At 44.1% G+C, this 25,308-nt stretch overlaps 1 protein-coding gene across 1 annotated transcript in view; it reads right to left on the bottom strand.

The window, feature by feature from the left end:
- S1PR2 (sphingosine-1-phosphate receptor 2) overlaps positions 1-25,308 on the bottom strand; it is a 38,870-nt gene that overhangs the window by 13,060 nt on the left and 502 nt on the right. The window lies entirely within an intron of this gene.

Genomic DNA, 25,308 nt, shown 5'->3' with positions numbered 1-25,308 from the left:
GTGCCTATGAGCTTGGTATAGTAACTTTTCCTCTTGTCTTTTAGTAGATTTTTGTATTGTTTGTTGATTTTTTTCCAGTCGGTTTTTGTTTGTTCTTGATTCTTTTTTCTCCATTTTCTTTCTAATCTTCTACACTGTCTTTTGAGTTGGAGTAATTCATTATCAAACCATTGGTCTGATTTCCTTCTGATTCTGGTTTTGGTATGTAGGGGTGCCAGATTATCAAGTATGTTGGCGGATACATTTTTCCAGTGGGAGATGAAATTTTTTGGGTCGCAGTCTTGGATGGTTTCGTCTACCTTTGACCAGAAGATGGTTGGGTTGATATGTTTGCGTGAGGTATATGTGGTTTTTTTTGTTTGAGGTGTGTGTTTGGTTTTGGTCCAGTTGATGTTGAAGTTAAAGATGTAGTGGTCTGACCATAGTGATGGGGACCATGTTCCGTTAGGAGTTTGGATTTCTTGATTGGTTGGTTGGTGAGTCATGAATGCTGCAATGTCCAGTTGATGACCTTTTTCATGAGTGGTTTGTGGGTTTAGGATCTTGAAGGATAATGCATTGAGGAAGGATAGACAGTTGTTTGCTGGTGTGGAGGTTTGATCTTCTAGGTGTAGGTTTAGGTCTCCTAGTATGAGGTTGTAGTCAGCTGTTAGTGAGTTTTGATAGATGAAGTTTTCAAATTCGGGCTTCACTGTGGTCCAGTTTCCTGGTGTTATGTAGCAGAGAAGGCAGTTTAGAGAGTTTTTTAGTGTTGTGTTTGTGAGTTGGCACGCTAGGAAATCCAATTGTGGAGTGGATACTTTCTCGAGTATGTTTAGAGTTATGGTGTTCTTGAATATTATTGCTAGACCTCCTCCTCTTTTTTTCTCTCTGCAGGTTACTGTTATTTTGTATCCCGGCGGGCATACTTCTTTTATTCTAGGGTTGAAGGCAATTTCAAAAAAGTGGGCCTTTAGCTTGGATATGAACACTGCCAGGGATGGAGCACGACGTATAGATTCAGGCAACGGGACGGGAGTCTATTCCACTCTTCTGGCCTAGGTGTCTTATGCAAGCCTCCCCTAATGGTGATGATCACACCACACCACCCCTTCTTGCTGCTAAGCATACCCTCTGCCGCTGTACCGGGCCATGGTGCGACCTCAGCCGGAATACTGCGTCTAGCACTGGTCGCCGTACTTAAAGAAGGACACGGTACTACTCAAAAGGGTCCAGAGAAGAGCGACTAAAATGGTTAAGGGGCTGGAGGAGATGCCGTACAGTGAGAGATTAGAGAAACTGGGCCTCTTCTCCCTTGAAAAGAGGAGACTGAGAGGGGACATGATCGAAACATTCAAGATAATGAAGGGAATAGACTTAGTAGATAAAGACAGGTTGTTCACCCTCTCCAAGGTAGAGAGAACGAGAGGGCACTCTCTAAAGTTGAAAGGAGATAGATTCCATACCAAACGTAAGGAAGTTCTTCTTCACCCAGAAGAGTGGTAGAGAACTAGAATGCTCTTCCGGAGGCTGTTATAGGGGAAAACACCTTCCAGGGATTCAAGACAAAGTAGATAAAGACAGATTGTTCACCCTCTCCAAGGTGGAGAGAACGAGAGGGCACTCTCTAAAGTTAAAAGGAGATAGATTCCGTACGAACGCAAGGAAGTTCTTCTTCACCCAGAGAGTGGTGGAAAACTAGAAAGCTCTTCCGGAGGCTGTTATAGGGGAAAACACCCTACAGGGATTCAAGACAAAGTTAGGCAAGTTCCTCCTAAAGTAGAACATACGCAGGTAGGGCTGGACTCAGTTAGGGCACTGGTCTTTGACCTAAGGGCCGCCACGGGAGCGGAATGCTGGGTACGATGAAACCACTGGTCTGACCCAGCAGCGGCAATTCTTATGTTCTGATTCTTTGAGATTGTCTGGTTGTCAGGGTCTATTGTACTGAAACTGCAGCTTCTTTTTAGCGCCCCCTGCAGGCAACTGCTTAGTCTGGCCTAATAATTGGGCCAGTCCTGCCTTTTCTATCAGGAAGGTATCCAACAAGCTTCCATTTGTTCTGCATGTTCCTTTAGCTTGATTCGAATCACTACAGCAATCCACCCTGGAGGTTAATCCAGAAAGACCAAGAGAAGGAATTGACAAAGATCAGGAGAGCAAAATGTTAGAAGGTTTTTCCTTATCAGGCATGATGTAAAAGGTGAACATCTTTAATGGAAACCTGTCAATACAAACCTAATTATTTATGTATTAGGAAATTCACTCAAGGCGGTGTACAGCAAAAAAAAGTCAGGCATAAGCAACAGCAGTAAAAATATTCAAATTACAATCAAGTATGGCATAGTATGCTATATTACAATTTCAACACAACATTTTAATAGACAGATGGAGCATATAGATAGATAGAGTAGCAAGAGTAGGAAAATTTAAAGGTTGCATACGAGGACAGAATGGTGCTTGAGAATGACGTCTCTCAAGGAAACACAACACGTTTCAGAAAGTTAGATGGACAAGAAAGGGTGGTAGATGTGGAGGTGGTGGAGACGAAGATTGTATCTGAATTCAAGATGGGATCTCTTGGGGAGAAGAGAAGAGAATAGATGGTGGGGAAGGGCAGACTGGATGGCCCATATCTGCCATCATGTTTCTACATCTTTCAATCCAGCCTCATGTGAAGTGGGACTGAGAGTGTGACACAGGGGTTGGACTGGAGCTCCAGCCTCAGCATTCTGAAGTTCTGGGCACTGCTCCTTGTGACCTTAGGCAGGTCACTTGGTCCTCCAATGCCTCAGATGTTTTAGATAGATTGTGAGCCCACTGGGACAGACAGGAAAAAATGCTTGAATACCTGAATTCCTGTAAACCATTCTGAACTGAATGAATAAATAAAGCTATAAGGCCAGAGCACATATGGGTCTCTGTCTAGATGTCTTACAAACAACATTATCACTCGTTCTACTTTTTTTTCCCATTTTGGTACTGAGATAGAGCTAACCGAGGTCTATTGAAGTGTAGGACTGGAGGGCTCAAGGGATACAGAATATGTCACTCCTACTGTTTGACAGAAGCCTCGCTAACTTCCTAAGTTTTAGTTTCCCTCTGTCTATTTCTTGGGTAATAAGTTGTACCCTCACTTTTTGCATTCTGTAATTCGCTGATTGTTCAGCCCTCTTCGATGTGAACTGACTATGGCAGTATAGAAGAATAAAGTTATTATTATAATCTATACTTTGGTGACAGGGTGCAAGAAATTTTCTGGCATTTATGAGGCTTACCAGAACTGGAACCAGCTGATGCTGTCAACAGGGCCATATTCTCACTTTTTGTCTCATTTTGGAATGACCCTACCATTCCTTTTACATATTGTTTTGTAACTGTTTAAACAATTTCAGATCCAACGCTCTCTATTTTATATGGTACATTATTCTTGTCATTTCATCTTGTATACTGATATGGCTACATTTGCTTTTACCTGATCTGAAGAAGAAGAGTTACCTTCAAAAGCTCATCATAAAATGCATTGAGTTAGTGCAATAAAAAGGTATCACCTTATTTCTTCATATTATACTGTATCCAGTACTTCTCATTTCCATTGCTATTGTGTTACCACTTTAGACCTTTTAGTGGGTCAAGCGGATTAAAAAGATTAGACTCCCTGTACCGATAGCCATCCTTTGGGTTTTGCAGCACTTCTTCCCAGGGTCCCATCACTCCCTCCTGGCAGAAATAACAGGCCAGCTCGTAAACCTAAATATAGCATAGCCAGCTCCTCCCTCTCTCACCCAGCAGAAGCTGCTCATTAGACGTCTGCTCAGACTGAATAATAAGGTTGAAAACCCTGTAATTGGTGTGCTGAATACCCATTACCTCCCTGGTTCCCTGATATTAGATAACGCTCTTATTACATGCCTCTAAGCATGGTCTATTTGAAGAAGGAGCTGCCTGGCAATATTATTTTCTCTGCAGAAAGGGTGGTAAAGCAGGCAGAACCTTAGAGCTGCTCTCGGTTAGTCTCTCTGGGTGCTGGCAACGCTGGGTTTGACCTCTCTAAAATCTTTTTGTTCTACTTTTCCTCCTCCTTGAACTCCGGATCACCTTTGTCATGCTGCTCAGTAGCCAAGTGCTGGCCAAGGAGAAGGTGAAATGCCGCTGCCCTTCTCCGCATCCCCTTTCCTTTTGACACCCAACCCAGTATATGTCTCTCATAGCACTGCCCTTTCAAGTGCTCATTCAGGGATGTTTCCATGCACTCACATCTGTGCAAGTCACTTAACCTCTCCCTGCACTTCATCCTTAGCCCTGCTGCCCTCTGCTTATTCCTTACTGAATAGGATACCAGAGACCCATGAAAATATGGTTTACAAATACATCCTCTCCCCCCCTTCCCCCATTATGGTCCTTTGTATATTTAAATATCAGCCTATTTAATAAACTTGGAGATTCTGTACAGTTTCCTGACTCAAACTGATGAGCTCTTCCTAATAGAACTTTCATCTCTTTTGTTTTAGCATTTGCAGAAGGGACTTTCTTTCTCCTCCAATTTGGGATCAAGGATTTTATTGGTGTACAATACATTTAGCCTATCAGCCTTGTAGCCAGGTATGGTCCAGTATGCAGTAGCTTCCCACAGAGGGGATGGAAACTGAGCTTTCATAGGCATTTTCTCTCTGTTAGGAAGACTCCACAATGTTCCAACTTACATAGAAACATAGAAAGATGACGGCAGATAAGGGCTACAGCCCATCAAGTCTGCCCATACCATTGACCCCCTTTTAAGTCTACTGGCCCCTTAACTCTACTGACCTGCTCTATTAAGTCTATATCCTAGCGATCCTATTCATTGGTATGACTCTCGCAGTGATCCCACATAGGTATCCCATTTATTCTTGAAGTCTGGGATACTGCGGGCCTCGATCACCTGTACAGGAAGCTTGTTCCAATGCTCTATCACTCGTTCCGTGAAGAAGTACTTCCTGACGTATCCACGAAACTTCCCTCCCCTGAGTTTGAGCGGATGTCCTCTTGTGTTCGAGGGTCCTTTGAGAAGAAAGATATCATCTTCCACCTCGACCCGTCCCGTGATGTACTTAAATGTCTCAATCATGTCTCCCCTCTCCCTACGCTCCTCGAGAGTATAGAGCTGCAATTTGTTCAGTCTCTCTTCGTACGAGAGACCCTTTAGCCTCGAGACCATCCTGGTGGCCATCCGCTGAACCGACTCAATTCTGAGCACATCTTTACGGTAATGTGGCCTCCAAAATTGCACACAGTATTCTAGATGAGGTCTCACCATGGCTCTATATAATGGCATCATGACCTCAGGCTTCCTGTTGATGAAACTTCTCTTGATACAACCCATCATCTGCCGTGCCTTAGATGAAGCCTTCTCCACTTGAGTAGCAGTCTTCATGTCTGCACTGATGATCACTCCCAAGTCTTGTTCTGCTGTAGTCTTGGTCAAAGTTTCTCCATTCAAGGTGTAAGTTCTGCATGGATTTCCATTTCTGAGATGTATGACCTTACATTTCTTGGCGTTGAAGCCCAGCTGCCAGACAGAGGACCAACTTTCTAACGTACGGAGGTCCTGTTCCATAGTATTCTGCAGATTGTAGCCGTTTATGATATTGCATAGTTTGGCATCATCAGCGAATAAGGTTACCTTACCTTGAAGCCCTTGAGTCAAATCCCTAATGAATATGTTGAAGAGGAGTGGACCCAGGACTGAGCCCTGCGGCACTCCGCTGGTCACTTCCGACGTTTTGGAGAGGGTACCGTTAACCATCACCCTCTGAAGTCTGCCACTTAGCCAATCTTTAACCCATGCAGTTAGTGTTACTCCTAATCCCATCGATTCCATCTTGTTCAGCAGTCTGCGGTGTGGGACGCTGTCAAAAGCCTTGCTGAAGTCAAGGTATACGACATCTAAGGACTCTCCCGAGTCCAGCCTTCTTGTTACCCAGTCAAAGAAGCTGATAAGATTGGACTGGCAGGACCTACCCTTGGTGAATCCATGTTGACTGGGGTCCCGGAGATTCCCCTCATTCAAGACCGTATCTAATTTATGCTTAATTAGTGTTTCCATGAGTTTACACGCTATTGAAGTGAGACTCACCGGTCTATAGTTCGCAGCCGCAGCCTTGCAACCCTTTTTATGCAGAGGAATGATGTTGGCTGTTTTCCAGTCTAATGGAACTTTCCCCGTGCTTAGTGAGAGATTGAAGAGCACGGCCAACGGTTCCGCCAGAACATCTCTCAATTCTCTAAGCACTCTTGGGTGTAAATTGTCCGGTCCCATGGCCTTGTTCTCCTTGAGCCTTGTCAGCTCGCTGTAGACGTCTTCAGGTGTGAACTCAAAATTCTGAAACGGGTCTTCCGCAATTTGTTTTGCCTTCAACTGTGGTCCGTGTCCCGGTGCCTCACAGGTGAAGACTGAGCAGAAATATTCATTTAGTATTTCGGCTTTTTCTGAATCCGCCACTGCGTAGTTTCCGTCCGGTCTTCTAAGGCGTACTATGCCGTCTGTGTTCCTTTTCCTATCACTAATATACCTGAAGAAAGATTTGTCCCCTTTTTTAATGTTTTTTGCCAAAGTTTCTTCCACTCGAAGTTTGGCCTCCCTAACTGCTGTTTTGACCGCTGCAGACCTGGTCTTATATTCTACTTTAGTTTCCCTTCTCTGCGTACGTTTGTAGGAAAGAAATGCTGTTTTCTTCTCCTTAATGAGGTGCGAGATCTCCTCAGTGAACCATTGGGGTTTATTGTTTCTTTGCCGTTTGTCTACCGATTTTATTTACCGATTTTTTTTTACCGATTTTTCCCCCATAAAAAGAATGGAAGGGATGCAGGGACAGGATAAACTTCCTAGTTCAGCAGCGGTGGCGAAAAGGGCGAACAGAATGCTAGGAATGATTAAGAAGGGGATCATGAACAGATGGGAGAAGGTTATCATGCCGCTGTACTGGGCTATGGTATGCCCTCACCTGGAATACTGCGTCTAGCACTGGTCACTGTACATGAAGAAGGACACGGTACTACTTGAAAAGGTCCAGAGAAGAGCGACTAAGATGGTTAAGGGGTTGGAGGAGTTGCCGTACAGTGAGAGATTGGAGAAACTGTGCCTCTTCTCCCTTGAAAAGAGGAGACCGAGAGGGGACATGATCGAAACATTCACGGTACTGAAGGGGATAGACTTAGTAGATAAGGACAGGTTGTTCACCCTCTCCAAGGTAGGGAGAATGAGAAGGCACTCGCTAAAGTTAAAAGGGGATAGATTCCGTACAAACATAAGGAAGTTCTTCACCCAGAGAGTGGTGGTAAACTGGAACGCTCTTCCGGAGGATGTTATAAGGGAAAACACGCTCCAGGGATTCAAGACAAGGTTGGACAAATTCCTGCTGAACCGGAACAAACGCAGGTAGGGCTGGTCTTGGTTAGGGCACAGGTCTTCGACCTGGGGGCCGCCGCGTGAGCGGACTGCTGGGCACGATGGACCACTGGTCTGACCCAGCAGCGGCAATTCTTATGTCAGCTATTTCATCCCATCAGAACCCATCGTACTCTGGCAGTAGAGGGCTTCAAGTACCCCTTTAACCTGAGAACTTGCTCAGCTGAAACCTCTAAAGATGGGTTGAAGACGACAAGAAGGCAGTACTAGTTTGAAGCTTGTATTTTGTTCTGGATCACTTCTTCTCTTTTGTCAGCCTCATTGATCTCTGCTTCTCAACAATCAACCCCAAAACATAAAAATTAGGAGAGCTGTCTATCCTCTGTTATTTTTTATTATTATTTAGTTTACACCTTTCTCAATAGCAGGTTCAACTTTAGCCACTTTGCCATGGACCATACTGGTCTCTGTCTATCAGTGTTTGCTGTTACTGTGAGTTACATTCAGATACACTGAGTATTTTTCTGAACCTGAAACAGTGGAGGCTTAGTGACTTGCCCAAGGTCACAAGGAGCCAGGTATGCTATGGAGGTACCAGGGAGAGAAGTCAAAACACTTGTGCAGCAGCAACATGCAGTGACCAGGTACAGGGTGGCCCCTGCCAAAAGCACTCCCTCCTTCATTGGGGAGTGGGAGACAAACAACAATAGCCCCCCCACCACCACCACTACTGCTTTAAAAAGAAGAAAAGTCTTTGTAAATTGCTTCTCTTTCTTCAGGCATATTTGAATTTAAAAATAATGTTTGTGGGGGAGAGGGAAATAGTGGAGAACAGATGCGAGTGCAGTTAAGGCCTTTCCCACAGGGGCTACAGATGCCTCAGGTCACATCTGGATTGTGCTCTTGGCTTCCTATCATTTGGGAGGTTACAAGAAAAAACACTTCTTGGTCTGCCTTCATTCCCATTCAACCTCTGATTTCTATGTATATAAAATTCTCTAGGCCCCAAAGGTTCATTCCCTCCAATCACCCCCCCTCCTGCCCAGAGTAATAAAATCCATTTCCTGAAAGTTTATGGCCATCAACACAATCACAACTGCATAAATCTTTCAGATACAAAAAATTCAGGGTCAATGATGCAGATCGACCCAAAGCCCTTTTCTGATATTTCAGCTCTGATCTAGCCACTATGAGGCCTATAACATACCTCCCCCAACTCCTTCCTGGTTTCTTGGAAAGGGGGATCCCCCTCCTTCCCCCAGGAAATGTTTATAACATCTTCCCTTTATCATCTTTTCTTTTTCTCAAATGTCCACATTCTCTTTACATCTAAGGACATAAGAACATAAGAAGTGCCTCTGCTGGGTCAGACCAGAGGTCCATCGTGCCCAGCAGTCCATTCGCGCGGTGGCCCAACAGGTCCAGGACCTGTGTAGTAGTCTTCTATCTATACCCCTCTATCCCCTTTTCCTTCAGAAAATTATCCAATTCCTTCTTAAACCCTAAAACCGTACTCTGTCCTATCACGCCCTCTGGAAGCTCATACCAGATGTCCACCACCCACTGGGTGAAGAAAAACTTCCTAGCATTGGTTTTGAATCTGTCCCCTTTCAGCTTTTCCGAATGCCCTCTCGTTCTTGTAGTTTTTGAAAGTTTGAAGAACTTGTCCCTCTCTACTTTCTTTATGCCCTTCATGATCTTGTAAGTCTCTATCATATCCCCTCTAATTCTCCTCTTCTCCAGGGAAAAGAGCCCCAGTTTCTCCAGTCTCTCAGTGTATGAAAGGTTTTCCATACTCTTTATCAAACGTGTTGCTCTCCTCTGAACCCTCTCGAGTATCGCCATATCCTTTTTAAGGTACGGCGACCAGTATTGGATGCAGTACTCCAGATGCGGACGCACCATTGCCCGATACTTCTGCAGGATACCATTGCAGGATAACTTATTTTGTTCTGGTTGCAATACCCTTCTTGATTATGCCCAGCATTCTATTCGCTCTCTTAGCGGCCGCTGCGCATTGTGCTAACGGCTTCATTGTCCCGTCCACTATTACCCCCAAGTCTCGTTCTTGGGTACTCTCAGTCAATAACATCCCTCCCATCGTATAGCTGTACCTCGGGGTTTCTGCTTCCCACATGCAATACTTTACATTTCTCTACATTGAACTTCATCTGCCATCTCGTCACCCATTCCCCTAGCTTGTTCAGGTCCCTTTGTAATTCTTCGCAGTCCTCTTTGGTCCGAGCAGCACTAAATAGTTTGGTGTCGTCTGCAAATTTTATTATTTCGCACTTCGTCCCTGTTTCTATATCATTTATAAATATATTGAATAGCAGTGGTCCGAGCACCGACCCCTGCGGAACACCACTCGTGACCCTCCTCCAGTCTGAATAGTGGCCTTGCACTCCTATCCTCTGCTTCCTCCCCGCCAACCAATTTCTGATCCATCTGTGAACGTCTCCTTCCACCCCCATGGTTCTTCAGTTTCCAAAGTAGGCGTTCATGGGGTACCTTGTCAAAGGCTTTCTGGAAATCTAAATATATGATGTCTATGGGGTCCCCTTTGTCCATCCGTTTGTTAATTCCTTTGAAGAAGTGCAGTAAGTTCGTTAGGCATGATCTCCCCTTGCAGAAGCCATGTTGGCTTGTGGTTAGAAGTTTATTTCTTTCAAAATGCTCATCGATGCTGTCTTTTATCAACGCTTCTGCCATTTTCCCCGGAACCGAGGTCAGACTCACCGGTCTGTAGTTCCCTGGGTCACCTCTCGATCCCTTTTTAAAGATGGGCATAACATTGGCTATCTTCCAATCCTCTGGGATCACGCCTGTTTTCAGGGATAGATTGCAAACTTGCTGTAGTAGTTCCGCTATTTCCTCCTTTAGTTCTTTCAGAACCCTTGGGTGGATTCCTTCCAGGCCCGGCGATTTGTCAGTTTTTAATTTTTTAACTACCTGCATACTTCTTCAAGGCTTACTTCCATGGATGTTAGTTTATCTGTTTGGTCTCCTTTGAAGATTTGCTCAGGTTCTGGTATGTTGGATGTTTCCTCTTTTGTAAATACAGACAAAAAGAAAATGTTTAGTCTTTCCGCCACTTCTTTCTCCTCCTTCACCACTCCCTTCCTGTCTCCGTCATCCAGTGGTCCCACCTCCTCCCTAGCCGGCTGCTTCCCTTTAACATATCTGAAGAACGGTTTGAAATTTTGTGCTTCCTTGGCTAGCTTTTCTTCATATTCTCTTTTGGCTTTTCTAACCACATGGTGACATTCTTTTTGATAGTTCCTGTGCTGTTTCCAGTTCTCCTCAGTTTTGCCCTTTTTCCATTTCTCGAATGAGTTCTTATCACCTATCGCTTTCTTCACTTCTTTGGTTATCCACGTCAGGTCTTTTGTTCGATTCTTTTTGCACCCTTTTCTGAATCTTGGGATATGCAGATTTTGCGCCTCGATCACAGTGTCCTTGAATAAAGGCCAGGCTTGTTCTGCAATCTGCCATTTCTTTGAGTTGTTCCTAAGTTTCTTCCTTACCATTACTCTCATCGCTTTGTAGTTTCCTTTCTTGAAGTTAAAAGTTGTTGCTATGGTTCTCTTTCCCTTCGGTATTCCTGCTTCAACTTTGAACTTGATCATATTGTGATCGCTGTTTCCTAACGGTCCCACTACTTCCACTTCCTTTGCAGGTCCTCTTAGCCCATTTAGGATTAGATCCAGAGTAGCATTCCCTCTCGTCGGTTCTCTAACAAGTTGATCCATGAAGCAATCCTGTATGGCCTCCAGGAATCTGGTCTCTCTGGCACATTTTGAGCTTCCAAGACTCCAGTCTATCCCGGGATAGTTGAAGTCTCCCATAATAATCGTGTTGCCGCTTTTGCATTCTTGCTTCATCTCGGCTTCCATTTCTTCATCGATAGCTTCGGTTTGCCCATGTAGTTGATAGTACAGTCCCATCTTTATCTCGGGCCCTTTCTTTCCCGGTATTTTAACCCATAGCGATTCCAAATTGTTGGTCGTCACTGCTGTATCCACTCTGGTTGAGTGTATACTTTCTTTTATGTATAGGGCTATTCCTCCTCCTTTCTGACCTGTCCTGTCCTGGCGATAGAGTTTGTACCCCGGCAGTGCTGTATCCCATTTGTTTTCTTCATTCCACCATGTTTCGGAGGACATTGATCATTTCTCTCCATCAGATTGTTAAAGTTAAAAATCCCTGTCCTCAATGCCTTTTTGACTAGACTATAAACTCTACAAAGCAGGGACTTTCCCTTCTCTGTATCTGTACAGCACCATGATCACCTTGCTCAGGCTTGCTTGTGGTTAGACTGTGCCCATCAGAGTGTCTTGGTGATGTTGCTGATCGCAAAGGTGAGATCAGTCACATCTAAATGGTTCTGAAAGAGGGATGGATGCTGTCGCATAAGAATTTCTGTAGTGGATCGGACCATGGGTCTTCTAGCCCAGTATCCTGCTTCCAACAGTGGCTAGTCCAGGTCACAAGTACCTGGCAGAATCCCAAAAAAACAGCAAGATTCCATGCTACCAATCCCAGGGATAAGTGGTGACTTTCCCCAGGTCTACCTGAATAACAGTTTATGGGCTGTTCCTCCAGGAACTTGCCCAAACCTTTTTTAAACATAGTTACACTAACTGTTTTTACCACTTGCTCCAGCAATGAGTCCCAGACCTTAACTACACACTGAGTGAAAAAATATGTTCTGTCTGTTTTCAATAAAAGCACATGAAGTTACATAAATGGAATGTCAATGCAATACCGTTTCTGCTAGGAATCAATGCAGTTTACAATAAGATTTGGATCAGGTTCTTAAGTTATATTGTCAGCAGGATCATTAGTTTATGAGGAGAGTGGAGGGTTCAAAGAGAAGACATAAGTCTCTAGTGTCTTTCAGAATTCGAAGTAGTTGATGGGTTGTCTTAGGTATATCGGCAGTTTGTTCCAAATGTGAGGTCCTTGGTACTCAAAGATGGATTCAAATATCTTCTTTCTTCGTCTCTGATGGGGAAAGGGGAATGACACTTTGTAGCGTTGTGTTGTGCGTGAATTGAAAAAGGAGTTTGCGACTTTAATGATCGAAGTAAGTCCATCCGAGTCATACTTTTTAAAAGAGTAAACAGTCAATTCATGTTAACCTATCTCACTCCACTCAGTATTTTAAAGACCTCTCGGAGCCCTACCTTCTTTAGCCTTTTCTCCTATGAGTCCTTCCATCGCCTCAATCATTTTGGTCACACTTCTCTGCACCTTTTCCAGTGACCAGAATTGCCCACAACATTCAAGGTGCAGTTTCACCTTACAGCAGGGGTGTCAGAGTCCCTCCTCGAGGGCCGCAATCCAGTCGGGTTTTCAGGATTTCCCCAATGAATATGCATTGAAAGCATTGCATGCAAATAGATCTCATGCATATTTATTGGGGAAATCCTGAAAACCTGACTGGATTGCGGCCCTCAAGGAAGGACTTTGAGATCTCTGCCATAGAGCCACCCATGTACGAGATAGTCCAGGGATGGGCAACTCCGGTCCTCGAGGGCCACAATCCAGTCGGGTTTTCAGGATTTCCCCAATGAATATGCATTGAAAGCATTGCATGCAAATAGATCTCATGCATATTCATTGGGGAAATCCTGAAAACCCGACTGGATTGCGGCCCTCGAGGAGGGACTTTGACACCCCTGCCTTACAGCGATACAGAGGCATTATGATATTCTTTGATTTATTCTCTATTCCTTTCCTAATAATATCAAACATTTTGTTTGCCTTTTTTGGTTACTAAACAGAAGATTTCAACATACTGTCCATGATGGCACCTAAATCCTTTTCCTAATACGGAGGAGCCCAGCATCAGAACAGAGACTTAAAAGCTTTCCCAGACAAAGACATTTGTGTATAAATTCCTCCCTCAGAGTCTCTTTACTGGCTGCGCAAAGGAAGTTTTTGCCGATGTGATGGATACAGAAATGGAAAATTATCATTGTTTAAGTCCCACTTAACCCAAGTAGGACAAAGCAGACAGTGAGTCACCTTCAGGTTCCATGTTGCATTTCTTATCTTGTGATCATGGCTCACTCAGCCTTGTTTCTGAAAATTCTCATCTGATTTGGACTTTGAGGCTCAAAACTTAGCAAGCCTTTAACGTTCATCACTAAACTAGTTCTAACCGGTTTAGCGTACAAGCATTCTAGCTTCCGATGCACAAAATGGCTCAGCCTCCGAGAGTAGTATGGACACGAAGTACGAGCCCAGACATTGCTGGATAATGCACAAAATAAGGCACCAATCTTTAACACTCCAGGTCTGGAGATGCCAGTAGCATTGAACCGCCTGTGTTAAAAGCGTATACCGGCAGGTCTGGGGCTGCCGATTGCATTAATTATACTTTTATAGGGTTGGAGGGCACCAAAAAAAAGCATATATATCTTGTTATACGCTTGTGTTAAAAGCACTTCTCAGGCACATTTTGTTAAAACCATATATCGGCAGGTCTGGGGCTGCCAATTACATGAGGTGGAAGTTTTTAAAAAACACATTTGCATGGTCTGCTAGTAATTTTAAACCCCCCACCCCCACCCCCACCCCCACTCCCTTCATGGCACTTATGACGTGCACCAAGGAGACTTTCCAGAGTTGTGCGCTAGGAGCAGGTTCAATCTGGCACCATCAGTTGATGATGTCAGTTGTGTGGATACCTTTATCTTTTTATCTTTATTAAAGTTTTTGATTAAACGCTTATCCAGAAGTACAAAGCGCTGTACAAAATATTTAAAAATAGCTGGAAGATAAATATTTTAACTTATTAGACATACATGAACAATGGGAAAAGAGGGGAGAACCACAATTTTTATAGAAAGAATACATAGAAGGAAAATACAATAGGAGAAAACCCACGTACACCACCACTTTTTTTGTTCTATCAAAAATGCACCAGCCTGCTGGACTCTGGTTTTCCCTTCCGATGGCATCCATTAACTTGCCTGCAGGCCTAGAGTCAATGTAGCTGGAGTTGTAATAGCCATAACTACTGCTGGACAAGCTGACCATAAGAATGGCCATTCTGGGTCAGACCAAAGGTCCTTCTAGCCCAGTATCCTGCTTCCCACAGCATCCATTGCTCCAGGTACAGATTGTGAACCCACTAGGGTCAGAAAAAAAAGTACCTGCATATATTATATGTAAACCGCTTTAATTGTGCCCACAGAAAAGCAGTATAGCAAATCCTTGACCCTTTACCAAACATTTTTTTAAACCCAGATATGCTAACTGCTGTTAGCACAATGGCAATGTGTTCCAGAGCTTAACTATTCTGTTAGTGAAACCATGCAAGCGCCGTCAGCTCTGCTTCCCTACTTCCCTGTTTCATTTTCCACCATCACCACCACTACTGTGCCATGGCCTGCAGTTTCCTCCTGTAATGTAGCAACATTAGCTCTTTACGCTTTATCTGACATCAGTGTGGCTTCTGCTGCTTATGCTAGTACTGCTCTCTTCTTGTAGAGGGAGACCACAACAAATGCTAACTTTTGTGACTGCCCCAAATCCTCCTCTTACAAGCGTCTACAATTCTGTCATAGGATGAAAATGCATGTGTTGTTGTATGCTCCCTTCCTCATCTCTCCTTCTCCATTATAAACCTGTGTCAGACCAGCTGATGCATTGCAAATGCCAAGAGTCTGTGAGTGCTCCTTTGGAAAGAGTCAAAAGTGAGGGGGTGGCATAGAAGGACATGCTCAAGAATTCTGATAATAGCAGGGGAGTGCATAGAAACATAGAAAAAGACGGCAGATAAGGGCCACGGCCCACCTAGTCTGCCCACCCTAATGACCCTCCCCTATTTAACTCTGTGTAGAGATCCCACGTGACGATCCCATTTCTTCTTAAAATCAGGCACGCTGCTTGCTTCGATCACCTGAAGTGGAAGTTTATTCCAGCGATCAACCACTCTTTCAGTGAAAAAGTATTTCCTGGTGTCGCCGTGCAATTTACCGCCCCTGATTTTCCATGGACGTCCTCTTGTCGCCGTCGGACCTTTGAAAAAGAAGATATCCTCGTCTACCTCGATACGGCCCGTGAGGTATTTGAACGTCTCAATCATGTCTCCCCTCTCTCTGCATTCCTCGAGTGAGTATAGGCATAATTTATCCAGCCGTTCCTCGTACGGGAGATCCTTGAGTCCCGAGACAATCCGGGTGGCCATTCGCTGGACTGACTCAAGCCGCAGTACATCCTTGCGGTAATGAGGCCTCCAGAATTGTACGCAGTACTCCAGATGGGGCCTCACCATGGATCTATACAACGGCATAATGACTTCAGGCTTACGGCTGACGAAACTCCTACGTATACATCCTATGATCTGCCTAGCCTTAGATGAAGCCCGCTCCACTTGATTGGCAGTCTTCATGTCTTCACTGATGATTACCCCTAAATCCCGTTCCGCAACAGTCCTTGCTAGGATCTCGCCATTTAGGGTGTAAGTCTCGCATGGATTTTGACTGCCAAGGTGCATGACTTTGCATTTTTTGGCATTGAAATTCAGTTGCCAGGTCCTAGACCATTGCTCCAATAGGAGTAGGTCGTGTATCATATTGTCTGTTGTGCTCTCACCTATTATATTACATCGTCATCAGCGAATAACGTTATTTTACCCCGAAGCCCCTCAGCCAAGTCCCTTATAAAGCGTACTTCAGAGGCTTTGTTAAAAGCATGATGAAACCAGCACAACCCTGAACAAATAAAGCCATGTCCCTTGTTGGGGGCCATCCTTCTAACTTCCAAACCTTCAACATTTGATTCCAGAGCTGCCAAGTTACCCAGGAGGGAGGGTTTTAGGCCATTCCTGGATTTCTGACATCCCCATTCTGATGCATTATTGAACTTTGATGCTAAGTTCAATGAGTAGACTCAGCAGCTATATATCCCATATTGTTATGGGGTGTGAGTTCAAAATATCTTCCTCCTGGAACTGAGTAACTTGGTAGCTTTGACTACATGGCCTAGTTTAAACCACAAAACACTCTCCTCCCAGTCTGATCCAGTGACTCGCTGGTGCTGCTGCTACACAATGCCATGAGGAGTGAACAGGGTGCAGTCCCCCATCTAGACTTTTTGCCCCACTGGCAGGCCAAGGAAGCCTCTGGAAGGAACGGAGAAGGAGGAATATCCACTATCAATCGGTGACACCTAGAGGCCAAACTCAGGGTTCTGGAGAGAGCCACCATCTATGGCCCTTATTGTGATCACTGGAAAGAAATGGGAAGGATATGAATGAAGGCCAATGGTGCTGAAGAGCTCAAAGGATGCTAGTTCTGACTGAGCCCAAATGAAGCATGAGGGAAGTGGTAGCCTTCCCCCCATGTACACATTACTCCCCCAAATCATTCTTCTCCATGCCATCTTTAATTTTACTGCTAAGATCAAAGCCAGCTCCTCTTATTTCTTAACAGTGATTAGAGAAGGAGGCCACTGAAAGAGACCTTTGTTAAATCTGGCAAAGCAGGGCTGTGGTCGGTGGTTTCACTTTACACTCAGGACTCGGGGGCCTCTAAAGATCTTAACACTGGCTTCTTTCTTTAATTATTGTCCTGGGGAAGAGGGGTCATCCAGCGGATGTAGGGCTAGTTATGGACAAGCCAATAGAAGCTAGAACAGCTCAAGAGAATGACTTGTCCCCGTCAGTTCCTTCCTCAAACACTTAGGGCTCCTTTTACGAAGGTGCGCTAGCATTTTTAGCGCACGCTCAAAAGGAGGCGGTAGCATCTAGCTTCTTTTTAAGGCCCTAGCGCACCTTCTTAAAAGGAGCCCTTAAAGTGAGACTTAACTGTAAGACCAACCTGAATTTCCAGCGTCACACGACTCAAGCTTGCGGATGGATGAGTTGAAGTGGAGCCGCAGGAATCCCGCAACAAGAATCTTTCCCTCTAAAAACTGCAGAGCTTTTGTGGGCCAAGAAAAGTCACTTCTTGAGCCAAGTTCTGGCCCACAGGCCTGCTCTCGATTTTGGTTTCCTTCAACAAGCGTCAGCTGTATTTTCTTAATAAGTATTGTTTTAATTCATTTGTGAACCATGTATACTGATTGTCTAGATTGTACATTAACAATCTTTTGTGTTCCCTTTGTAAGTTTTATAAAATAAAAAGGTTTGAACTAAAACCAAATCAAATCAAGCGTCAACCAAGAACTCTGACAGCATTTCCCAATGTTGGGGAGAGAGGAGAAAGGGATTGTAAATCCTTAAAATCATGGCTCAAACTTGCATAAATCTATCTTACACAGCTCCAGTGCCTTCATTTGTAGAGAAAGTTGGAATTCTCCAGGGTGAGGGTCCTGAAAATATCCCTTCTCTCTACAAGCGTTGCATTTATTTATTTAATTCTATTTCTATCCCGTTGTCCCTAAGGAGCTCGGAACGGGTTATAGGTTTAACATCTCTAATTTCTGTACCAGTTTTTATCTTAACTTGATGAATACTAGGGTCTAATATTAATATTTGTTCAGTGTGGTGCAGGTGGGTTTGAGGGCATGCGAGCCCATCGTTTGATCATGCTTTTAACTGGTTACAATTTGCTACAGCTGTCCTTACGGTGCAAGTTTTCAGTACAAATTCTATCCTAATTTGACAAACAGAAAGTTACAGTGTACGAGTATGATGCAAGTTATCCTTATGTGACATACTGGTTCTGGTACCAATATACATCTCTTTGGATCGGTCAAGGGTAGGGTTTTTATTGCTTTTCTAAAGCTGAGGAGTCCTTCAAGGGATTGGATCTGCAGGGACAGTCGATTCCAGTGGCTCGGCATGAAGTGGGAGTAGGACCATACATTGCTTTGTGGTTTACAGTTGAAGGGCACAACCAGGGGGCATTTTGAGGCATATTTCATCCTGGGAGCGGAGGGACCGGTTTGACACATATGGAGGAAGCTTAGTCGTCACGTAGGCTGGCGACATGTCATGCAAGGATTTGAACGCTAGCATCAGGCCCTTGAAGACAGATCAGTGAGCCGACGTTAGAGCCTGGGAGACAGGTCGCGGGCATGGAGGTTTTTCAGAAGCCGTATTTTGAACACACTGGAGATGTCATTCTGCCAGTCTCTCTCTTGGTTTTGTGCAAGTTCATATGTGTGTAGGAGTGTAAGTGCTTGCAAAGATCAGTGTGACAGTCAGTGTGAATGTGTGTGAGCACAGTTCAGTGTTTCTTTATAATCCCATTGTGCATGGTGGCATCGATTCCAGACCAGTGACAAAGTTGCAAAAGAAAACTCCCAGACTGCTAAATGCTACTTATTTATTTTCATGTGATTATGTTATTATGATTAATTGTACTGAATAGTAATTTTTATTGTAAACCGCTTGAAAAATTTGTTTGCATTAAGTGGGAGTTCTGATCGAGAAGTCGATGAAGCAGTCTGTGCAATGCGCGGCAGCAGCAAAAAGGGCAAACAGAATTCTAGGAATGATAAAGAAGGGGATCACGAACAGATCGGAGAAGGTTATCATGCCGCTGTATCGGGCCATGGTGCACCCTCACCTGGAGTACTGAGTCTGACACTGGTCGCCATACATGAAGAAGGACACAGTATTACTCGAAAGGGTCCAGAGAAGAGCGACTAAGATGGTTAAGGGGTTGGAGGAGCTGCCGTACAGCGAAAGAGAAACTGGGCATCTTCTCCCTCAAACAGAGGAGATTGAGAGGGGACATGATCGAAACATTCAAGGTACTTAGTAGATAAAGACAGGTTGTTTACCCTCTCCAAGGTGGAGAGAATAAGAGAGCACTCTCTAAAGTTAAAAGGGGATAGATTCCATACAAACGTAAGGAAGTTCTTCTTCACCCAGAGAGTGGTGGAAAACTGGAACGCTCTTCCGGAGGCTGTTATAGGGGAGAACACCCTCCAGGGATTCAAGACAAAGTTGGACAGGTTCCTGCTGAACCAGAACGTACGTAGGTAGGGCTAGTCTCAGGGCGCTGTTCTTTGACCAGAGGGCCACCGTGTGAGCAGACTGCTGGGCACGATGGACCACTGGTCTGACCCAGCAGCGGCCATTCTTCTGTTCTTATGATATATAAAGCTATTAAATCAAATGTACCTAGGTGGGTTCTTCCCTGCCATGCATGTCCCAACAATGGCTTGGGGCCAAGTGGGAGCGAACCACTTTAGAAAAAGGGCATAGGGGAAGCAAATGTGAGGGATGAGGCAGAGCAAGCATGAGCAATGGAAGGGAAGGAGAAAAAGGAGCTGAGGGAGGCAGTTGGACCATTACTACTCACTCAATGAAATACCCAGAAGAGTCACTGTGCCCAGGTAGGGCATTGAGATCTAAACTTAACCTTATATACTGGGTCTTCAACCAAAGGAAGCTCGACGCGGTTAACAATAAATAAAAAAAAATAAAGTCAACTGAAATACAAGAGAGATAGTTTTCAAAAGTTTTTAGAAGTTTATGGAAAAAGTTGGAAGGAACTGGGACACCTCAAAAATAGGGGAAGTTCATTCCATAATTGGGGAAATTTAAATGCCAGAGAGCTGCTAAAATTCTTATCTCCTTGAATTCCTTTCCTAGAAGGAAGAGAAAGTTCAAATCGATGAATCTATAAACATTTCATAGCAGAGGAATAAGAGGAGCAAAGATACCATGTCAAATCTTAAAACCAAGACATAAACACTTAAACCGAATTCTAAAATAAACCGGGAGCCAATGGAGAGAGAAAAGCAAAGGAGTCACATGGTCGAATTTGCTCTTTTCCAACTTTGCGGCGGTATTCTGAATCAATTGTAGGCTTTGAAGGCAGTTCTTAGTGATGCCAAGATAAATGGCGTTACAATAATCTAACTGGGATAATAGAATAGATTGAACCAAAACAGAAAAATGACGTTGATGGAAAAGCGATCTGACCTTCTGAGACTATCAATGGAGAGACTGAGGATTGTGAGGCATGCATTAGGAATTGGATGTTTTCAGTAGCAGGGGTGAAATTTTAGAATGCACTGAGAGGTCAGTTGTGCTCAGGTAAGACCAGAGATACTTTTGATGCGTTTATGTGAGCGACAGAGGCATAATCAGGTGGGTTGGCAGCAGGACAGTTTAATTATTTTGAATGTTGATTGTAAACTGCCTAGGTTTAAATAAATAAATAGGGGAATGTTTGCACCATCCAATCTCTGCCCGCGGTTCATCCCTGGACAGTGCCAGTGAACCCAACTGATTTGGGTTTTCTCTCCCCTATAAAAGGTCCATGTCCTTGCAATCTCTGAATGTCCACTCATTTCTGCTTTCCTCTGGGGCTTCCTATCATTTCACAAGGCTTCAGGTACAGACTGTGCCTTGTTTTGGGAGACTTTGTCTGAAGAGTCTCCACCCTGTCTACAGCCTGGAGAATCAGACCCAACACTCCAGGTGAGATTTCACAAATGGTGACGCAGATTCTGATGTTGCCACCCACTTTATAGTCCTGGTGTCAGGAAGTGATAAAGCCAGTGAGCTTTGTATCGTTTGGTTTAATGATGCCTTTATGCTGTTTCATTGGAATCCATGCACTATTAGTTTAAGCAGAAGAAATAAGTAATGTCCCTTCCAAGTTACAGAGAAGAGTGACCAAAATAATAATTCTCATTTGAGGAAAGGCTAAGAGAGGTTGGGACTTTTCTTTTTTTTTTCAAATTCTTTATTCATTTTTCATCTTACATCAAGTACACAATATTACATCATTTAAAACTTTTACACATATTTTATACAATATTTTAGAATGATACGATCAAATGTAAGAATTCAAGTGTTTTTAAATGTTAAATTGTTAAACATCATTTACTGTACTTGATTTTAAGATATGAAATGAATAAAGATTAAAAAAAAAAGAACACTATACAGGAATAAACAAGTTCTATACCAAAAATAAATAAAACTTTTACACATCACTTGAATTTCTTTCTGTTGTCATCGTAAATACATAAATTTATTCCTTCCCCACCCACCCTTCCCACAAAAATTTCAATCAAAAATATCATATAAATATTGTATTCTTATCTATTGATTAAACCTTTAATAGAACTTTATACCATCCCCCCTCCCCCCCTATGTATAAATATCCTGTCAGTGGAAAATGATGTCTAATCATTACAATAATTTATCAATGGCCGCCAAATCTTTTTAAAATTATTATAATTCCCTTTCTGTATAGCGATTGTTCTTTCCATTTTGTAAATGTGGCACAATGAATTCCACCAGAATGTATAGCTAAGATTATTGTCATTTTTCCAGTTACTGGTGATATGTTGCATGGTTGGGACTTTTCATCTTGGAAAAGATGGCTGAGGGGAGGTACGACAAGAAGTCGACAAATCCTAAGTGCAGTGGATCAGACAGGTAAATTGTTTACTCTTTCACAAACATGAAGTTACCTTAAGTAACACATCTTAAACAAATCAGATAAAATGTTTTGTCACTCATCACTTAGTTAAGATGTGAACTCATTGCCAGAGGAGGTGGTAGAAGCAGTTAACAGCTGACTTAGTAAAAGCTTTGGGCAGGGTGCTGGAGAAAAGTCAATAGACTATTATCAAGGCAGACCTGGGGATCTTCCGACTATTTGGGAATCTGCCAGGTACGTGTGACCTGGATTGACCACGCTTGGACCTTTGGTCTGATCCACTATGGTAATTATTTTGCAGTAGGTTATTTTAAATTGTGAAGATCACCTATGAAAAATGAATGTGTGATTTCTTCATACACAGAGCAAAAGCTTATGCGTGGTCTTTTTGCATTTATCATCCAGCTTTTGAGAACTCTCCTTCCTGGAAAGTATTGAGGCTGGAACTGTCTCCAATATTTGCAATGAGAATGGAGTTTCAAAATGATGCCAAGTCAACAAGACTGATCCAGTCTGGATTTCACCATTTGATTTCAAGCAGAATCCAGGTCGGGTTGTAACCCCCTCCCCCCCCCCCCCCCCCCCCCCCCCCGCCAACAACATTTGGAAATGTGCAACTCCCCAACTGGACCATCAAGGCAAGGGTGCACCCAGCTGCTCCTGATCATTTTGTGACCCTAAAAGGACTCATGGCAAAGGAGAAAAGAGGAAAAATGTACCTCCCCCACCCCATGTACAGTGCACGCGCACACACACAATAGAGAGAAGATGAACGCAGAGCTTTGGCTAAGCACTTGCAGCTGGCAGGCCCCAGTGAGTTCTATAGGATCAGAGTCTTTATGGCTGAAACCAGCTGTACATCCGTTACCACACAACCCTCTCAGTATGCAAAGGAAGGTGACAGTACAACTATTTCATTATGTCACATTTATAACGCATTAGAAGTGAATTTGCAGTGTTGTGGCTATAGTGTCCTTCCACCCCATCCGTACACCAGGGAGATGGGCTGGAAGGGGATAAGGTCAGTGTGGGACATGCTGGTGCACAGGGTAGAAATTGGGAGGGGATTGCAAAATGTGATTAGGTAAAAATTGCATCCTCACTCTGAGAATAGTTAAGCTCTGGAACGCATTGCCAGAGGTTGTGGATAGCGTAGCTGGTTTTAAGAAAGGTTTGGACAAGTTCCTGGAGGAAAAGTCCATAGTCTGCTATTGAGAAAAAGATGGGGGAAGCCACTGCTTGCCCTGGATTGGTAGCATGGAATCTTGCTACTGGGGATTCCACATGAAATGTTGCTACTTTTTGGGGTTCCGGAATCTCTCTTTCTCTGTGATTCTGGAATGTTGTTACTATTTGGGGATTCTGCATGGAATGTTGCTACTGTTCGGGGTTCCAGAATCTTTTCTTACTCTTTGGGATTCTGGAATGTTGCTACTCTTTGGGTTTTGGCCAGGTACTAGGGACCTGGATTGGCCACCGTGAGAACGGGCTACTGGGCTTGATGGACCATTGGTCTGACCCAGTAAGGCTAGTCTTCTGTTCTTATGATTTCCACCTTAAAAGCCTCTTGGAGGATCCAGCTTTTACACAGACACAAAAATTGCCACAAGAGACTGGAAAGCTGCAATACCAAACAGATCCGGAGCATGAGAATGAGACAGATCTGGACCTAAGGCAGCAGCAGAAGAGGGGAGGGGGTGTGATTGGCCCAGGCCATGTGATGCCAAACAGATCCAGATCGCAAAGCTGTTTAAATCTGCAGGATCTGGCATGCATAGGTGCTGTGGAGACCGAGTTAAAGCTGATGTGCATACTATTTAAGGTGGAATTACAGTACTCTGTTCCGAGAAGATACAACTTTTATCTACTTCCCTCCAAAATTCTCCAGTAGGCTTTAGGTAGAGCCTGCCCAGCGGAGCCCAGAGCAATTATCCTGATGACTCCCCCTCAACACCAGCCCTAATTTATTTATTAAAAACTGTATATACTGCTAGTTAGGGCCAAAAAGCTGAAATCAGGCAGTGGAGGAATAAACAGTGGGTTTACAGGAGCCATCCATGGACATGGGCATCGGAGCAGTTCACAATCAGTTTTTAAAACAAAATAACTGAACAAAATACATAAGTCAAGAAGCCTATCTCAAACCCAAGCCTCCATTCCAATCCCGAAGCAATGCATCTGAGATCCTGTGACTGTATGGAAGTCACCAAGCCACGCTCTCACTATTTGTCAAATTTGGGTGGAGCCTAGAGATTCAGGGGCCTGTGGTGACCAGGTGAGGTACTGGCCCAGGGCATCCATCCTTCTACAGTTTGAAGGTAGGTTGGAGTGGATTTTGGGCACCCTTTATCATTGGCGCCCTGGCTTTAGCTGGTCAATAGGTTGAGCCAGCCCTGACTGCACCCGTTACATCTGGAACTGTTCTTCCATGGAAATGCCAGCCTGGATCCTCTTCCGTCTCCAGGACCCCCAACGGCTGAGAGGAGAGACAGATCCAACACTTTGGGTGCTCAAGTGCCTAGGGGTCAGTAGTACCTCTATGCTGTGGGATGATTAATGTTGGATATCAGAATATATGTGTTACGGGGTCTGCTTTTTCTGGAGCTACTTTTTTCATGCAAAATATAGGTAGTTTAGAAAATATATGTAACATAGAAATAGACGGCAGATAAGGGCCACGGCCCATCTAGTCTGCCCACCCCAATGACCCTCCCCTACCTTTCTCTGTGAATAGATCCCACATGTCTATCCCATTTGGCCTTAAAATCAGGCACGCTGCTGGCCTCAATCACCTGAAGTGGAAGACTTTTCCAGCGATCAACCACCCTTTCAGTGAAAAAGAATTTCCTGGTGTCCCCGTGCAGTTTCCCGCCCCTGATTTTCCACGGATGCCCCCTTGTTGCCGCTGACAGCTGTTCCAAAATGTACACAGCACTGCACATCGGGGGAGGGGGGCAGGCGGACAAAAAATTAACATGAAAAAAAAAAGATTAAATAGTGATGAGAGAGGAGCTCCTTGGAGGGTTCCCATAGACCAGGGGTGTCAAAGTCCCTCCTCGAAGTTCCCCGGTTTGCTTTCATTGGGGAAATCCTGAAACCCCGACTGGATTGCGGCCCTGGAGGAGGGACTTTGACACCCCCTGGGCTAGTGCTAAGGGCCCACAAGGAACACCAGATTGCCATGTTAATAATACACAGAACTGGAAGAAAAGGACTAACTCAGTAATACTAGAAGTGAAAGCATCCGATTGCATTAGAAACCCTCAAAATCCTACTGGGATGAAAAATAAGTATTCCAGGGGAAGACACAGAGTCCACAAGCCAGTAAATAAAAGAGATCCAACTCAAACCCCCCCCCCCCCCCCAACAACAACACCTCTTCTCCCTCCACATATTCTTTTGGAGTGGACAATGAGGGGTTTATTCTTGCAGGGGGAAAAAAAAAAGACCTTTTCGACTTCCTGTCTCACCCAACTTTCCCAAAATACCTCCAGTCTGACGTCTATGAATGAGAGGGCTAAGGCCCCCCCACCCCAACTTTGCAGTCTAAGAATAGCTTCGAAACTGGCTCCA

Source organism: Geotrypetes seraphini, chromosome 16, assembly GCF_902459505.1.
Source record: "Geotrypetes seraphini chromosome 16, aGeoSer1.1, whole genome shotgun sequence".
NCBI classification, from domain to species: domain Eukaryota; kingdom Metazoa; phylum Chordata; class Amphibia; order Gymnophiona; family Dermophiidae; genus Geotrypetes; species Geotrypetes seraphini.
This window is presented reverse-complemented; position numbering and strand designations above follow the sequence as displayed.